Below are 5789 nucleotides of genomic sequence, written 5' to 3'. Positions count from 1 at the left end.
CGGGTACAGCTGGCTCTGCTTCCAGATCGGCAGAGACAGCTGTCACTCACGCAGCTGGGCGGATCGCGACATCGATGTCGGGATCCGCTCCGGCTGCGGCGTCTCAGTATATAGGGAGCTGTAGCTCGCGGTATACTGAGCTTAGGGTGACGGGAGGACGCTAGTTTGTGTCCTCCCGTTCCCCTAAGGAGAACTATGGGGAAAAGCCCTGACCCCATAGTTCTCCTTTAACGTAATGGTACTGTACTGTAAACCGGTAAATGGTACCGAACTTTACCGCGCTGTCCAGTGTCTGATGTCCCCACCGCTGGTACCGCTGTCCCTGATGGCAAAGGAAGAGGGCGCTGTAGAAAGCAAGGCTGCGGCGGCGGAGGGAGCAGAGCCGCATTAGCCGATACTTCCTCTACAGCGACGGTTACTGTGACAGGCGGAGTGATACCGGATAACTTTGGATTGTTGCACATTAAAAAAAAAAAAGACATCCCCTGAAAATAAGACCTGGTGTGTCTTAATGTTGGTTGCCCCTGTCTGCCTGACATCTTGTGTCCGGGTTTCTGCTGCCATGAAACCCGGACACAGCATTCAAAACCATTTTCAAAACCAAAGCGTTTTCTGCATCTGACACTTTCAGAAGTGTTGGGCCCCTGGTCTCCGTCTCTGCTCTTCCATCCACCTGACCCTATGTTACAATGTAGGGGGCTGATGGGAGGGACCACATAATGCAGGGACCGGACCCTTCTGCGATGTTTGTCAGATGTGAAGCAAAGTTTCCATGGATGGGCCCCAGACCAGGTAATCAGAACCTCACTTCATCAACAGGAGCTTTTTGTTTGGATTTTTTTTTTTAGTGACAGGTTACTTTAAAGACAGTGGATGTCAATGTGTGAGGTATAGGGGCCCTCAAATGTGCAATTTGACATAACCAAAGGGGCCACATATAACATTCAGTAATACTAGAGAGGACTGACAGAGATTGCAGACATAATAGAGGAAACGATGGTCAGAGTCATGGGAAGAATGGAGGAAACAATGACTGAGGACAGAATGGAGGAAAGGATGGTCTCCCTGATGGTCAGAGACTGAGGACAGAATGGAGGAAACGATGGTCAGAGACTGAGTACAGAATGGAGGAAAGGATGGTCAGAGACTGAGGACAGAATGGAGGAAACAATGGTCAGAGTCTGAGGAAAGAATGGAGGAAACGTTGGTCAGCGACTGAGGACAGAATGGAGGAAACGATGGTCAGAGACTGAGGACAGAATGGAGGAAACGATGGTCAGAGACTGAGGACAGAATGGAGGAAATGATGGTCAAAGACTGAGGACAGAATGGAGGAAACAATGGTCAGAGACCAAGGACAGAATGGAGGAAATGATGGTCAGAGACCAAGGACAGAATGGAGGAAATGATGGTCAGAGACCAAGGACAGAATGGAGGAAACGATGGACAGAGAATGAGGACAGGATGGAGGAAACAATGGTCAGAGACTGAGGACAGAATGGAGGAAACGTTGGTCAGCGACTGAGGAGTGAGGACAGAATGGAAGAAATGGTGGTCAGAGACTGAGGAAAAGATTTGGGACATATAACAGCCTAGCAGAGATTATTGCTATTATCACTTTACTGAGCAAAAACAATCATATCTGAAGCTCGGTCTGCTTTAAGTTCATCCACCTGCTGAGAAGATGCCTGACCCAACTCTACCCATCATGCCTTGCTGGCTGTCACGGATTACAATGCCCCATCTATGACTGATGTCCTCATAATGCGGCTTTCATGTTCTCATGTTGATCCGATAAAACAATGCCGCTAAATATTATAAAATAATGAACTTAATTATCCCTTAATTATCTGTAAACTCTCTCGGCCGGTTCGTCCCGGACTCCTGTTGATGTAGGCGCGGCCCGCAAGACTCAGAATTTGTCTCCATTAAGTCGTCTTTGTCTCGCTCTGTTTATACGCGACCACAATGGTGTCCTTTGTATGTATCTGTAATAACACGGCCATCGCCGAGCGCTGGTGATATATCCCAGCCCAACGGCATCCCTCCCGGATCCCGGATCAACAGGAGGACCAGCCTGGGACAATGACACACAATTCCCGACTCATCACAACTAGACTAAAAGGGGGCACTGGGGAGCTCAGCTATGGGGGCATCGGGGAGCTCAGCTATGGGGCACCGGGGAGCTGAGCTATGGGGGCACCGGGAAGCTCAGCTATGGGGGCACCGGGAAGCTCAGGTACGGGGGCACCGGGGAGCTGAGCTATGGGGCACCGGGGAGCTGAGCTATGGGGGCACCGGGAAGCTCAGCTATGGGGGCACCGGGAAGCTCAGGTACGGGGGCACCGGGGAGCTGAGCTATGGGGCACCGGGGAGCTGAGCTATGGGGGCACCGGGGAGCTGAGTTATGGGGGCACCGGGGAGCTCAGCTATGGGGGCACCGGGGAGCTCAGCTATGGGCGCACTGGGGAGCTCAGCTATGGGGGCACATCAATGAACCAAATGTATTAAACCTGACCTGGGCATTGTTTGCACCAAGAAGAAAAGGTTTGGCACCACGCCTCACTGTATACAGTTGTTTTTTGTGATTCTCTTGCAAAGTTCTTTTTCCCCTGGAGATCCTGCCAGTGACAGCACTTGCTATTACAGGCTGACAACACTAAACCACTGCCTGGCATTTAACATCAGTGTTGTCAGTCAGCACGCATGCTGCCTATTGGCTGTTGGGCTGCCTATCTGATCTGATAGACCCACGCAGCTCTACAGTCAACTAGGGAAGCAGGATGGCAACACTTGTGCTAATTTCCAGGCGGTGGATTAATGTTGTCACTCTGGAACAAGAAGAGCTGTTACTGGATCTCCGCATGTTTCGTAATGTGTATAATGTACATAGCTGCTAATACTTATATCTTATAAAGATAGGGAGGACGGAGCCGGGAGGACGCAGCATGGAGAGAGGTAAGTGCAGTGGAGGGAGGGGGGTGGCGGGGGGACCGACCGGCAGTATAATTTCAAGTAATTTTGGCGACAGGTGATTTCTCCTATTCTACATTTGGCGCGGCTTGTACAAAGCAGAGTTAAATGTAGAAAACAAATTACCGCCCGGCGCCCGGGAACTCCATGTTCCGGGCGTCGGGTGTGCCGCCCCTCTACACAATGCCGCCCAGAGGCTGGCCTTGCCATGGAATCCGGCCCTGCCCGGGAGAGACCCTTTTTTTTTTAGGGGATCAGGAAGGAATTTTTTTCCCCTTGTAAAGTGAATTGAATGTCACTTTGTAAAAGATTTTGTTTCCTGTCTCTGCAGGTTTCGGGTTCAAGGTTTTTAATGTATTGATTTTTGTATTTTGGCAGACCTTAACTGACTATGTTACCCTATGTGACAATGTAATGGTGCACATGAACTATTTGTAGCAAGAAAAATGGGACTTCAAAAGTTACCAATGTACAGTAAAAATATTTACAAAAACTTATTAAAACCTTTTTATAAATTGTTCATTACGATATGTTAAAACTCACACTTAGAAAAATACCTAATGAGATTCAAATATTCTATTTACATTCTTCAAAGTTGTAATATGATTTGTACCACTTTGAGGACCAAAACACACCTTTCTGTTTTCTTGGGGGCTTGTTAGCCCCCATGTGAAAGCACACATACAGTGACAGGTCCTCTTTATGGAGACATCAGGGGTCTATTAGACTCCTAATGTTAACCTAGGGACCCCAAAAGAAGCAGATTGTGCTTCACCAGCTTCTTCTCCGGCTACAGGGAAATGACAGGCTGAAAGCAGAAGTGATGTAATACACTTTACTTCTGGGTCCAGTGATCGGAGGGGAGATCAGCAGCCAGGAGTGTGCTGATCTCCCTCCGATCTAAGCATGCAGACCTGCCATACCAGTCCTGGGCCTGCACAGAGGACAGCGGAGCCCCCGGGATAGCCAGCGGTAGAAGGGGGAGTTGCACACTCTCAAGCTACATACAAGCGACCCTGTAGCCACCCGAACTCTTGAATGTAAGCAGCCATCGCCGGCTGTTTAAAGTGCTTCAGGAGCGGGAACAGACATTTAAAAATGCCTACCCGCATTCAAGAGTGAACCGTGCGGCCGGACAGAGAGAGGTTAAAGGAGAACTATGAGGGGGGGGGGGGTGCTTTTCACTCCCCTCATAGTTCTAGCCGACCTGTGACAATGAGACTGTCACAGGGCGGCTCAGTAGATCGGGAGGTGAGCGAACACATACCGGCGTTCGCTCACTTCTCGATCCTGTCATGGCTCTCTGCGTGACAGGGGAGGGGCTGGATTCCCCCCGCTCCGATCCGCCAGTGCTGACTGACGGATCAGATGGGGGAGGGTTAATAATAATAATAATAATAATAATAATAACAGCTGTATGAACATATTAACAAATATAAATATGAACACAAAAAAACCTTAAAGCTGAACTCTGGACACAAAAAATGTTCATTTAGATATTATCCTTATAGCCAATAGCCACAAAGGATATAATGCCTTTGCACACTCAGATTTTATTATGTGTCTAGTGACATCATTGCTGTCATCATGCTGTGGTGCCGTAGCTATAGCCACAGCAGCCCAGGTGGCTGCTATGGGGCCCGAGGGTGGAAGGGGCCCCATCAGGTTGCTGAGGCAAATTAAACATAGAACATGTGAAGATTACACGGTACTGTATCAATAAGGGTTGGAGTGCTTGCAGTTGACGACAACTCTAATCCCCTATAAAGTCTACTTTGCAGAGACGACTTCAAGTGCCCAAAAGGAGTCTTTGGGATTTTGGCATCATTACTCACAGCTCAGAGAGAGGTCATCAGGGGTGCCCCAGTCACATTTTGTCTATGGGTCCCTGTGATCTGTAGTTATGGTCCTGCTGTGCTGTATATAGCCTGGGCAGAGATCAGAGCTGTGGGAGGGACCCAAAACCTTCACTTTATTACAGGAGGGGGCGGAGACAAGACCAGTCATTGTGCACAAGGAGAGGGAGCAGCAGTGAGCGGTCTTTATTACAGGAAGCTCCAAGTCTCACACTGGATTACTGCACAGATCTGAAAGAAACACACAAAGCTCACCAAGATTCAAGAAGAACACGCATGACTCTTGTATGAGGACAATTTCTGCTGATCCCGGAGTTCAGCTTTAACATGCACACACACAGGGCAGCCATCAGGGGGGTACGGCAGATACTCATGTAAGGGGCCCGGGCAGCCTGGGGGGCCCGCCCGGGTCCCTTCACAGGCCATTGATGAAGGAAGGATGTCACCTCCACTCAGTGACTAGATGACTTTAATGGCGAAATATTTTTGTAGCTTTTAAAGGAAATGAAATCTGTCCATGTTTGCGTAACTCTTCTCACTCCAACAATCACCGAAGTATCCGACTGAATGACACCAACATGTGAACTGATAAATTCTTCCCCCCAACCCGTATGTTATTCCAGAACAATAAGACCCGCCACAGATCTCGCCTTCCGCCGCCGCCCCGCCATCACAATGGCCGGGGGGAAATATGTCGTCGGTTTGAGAATTGATGCAGCAAATCTTCCGTGTCCATCATGGGTGTAATAAATTATAGCTGGGTGACATCTTCCGCACAATGCCTCTTACCCCTCGCCGTCGGAGCCCATACGCTTACATTGTATGTCCTCTGACACTTCTATTGCGCCTTGGCCTGAATTACGCCCACGTCCCCTTCGGAGAGCGCATTGTCCGAGGCGCTTGTCAAGGACTCGGCCCGGAGGGAGAAGATCCTGCCTGGGAGAAGCCGGGAATCTTATG

Source organism: Nanorana parkeri, unplaced genomic scaffold (assembly GCF_000935625.1).
Source record: "Nanorana parkeri isolate BGI_ZX_2015 unplaced genomic scaffold, ASM93562v1 scaffold2118, whole genome shotgun sequence".
NCBI lineage: Eukaryota > Metazoa > Chordata > Amphibia > Anura > Dicroglossidae > Nanorana > Nanorana parkeri.
This window is presented reverse-complemented; position numbering follows the sequence as displayed.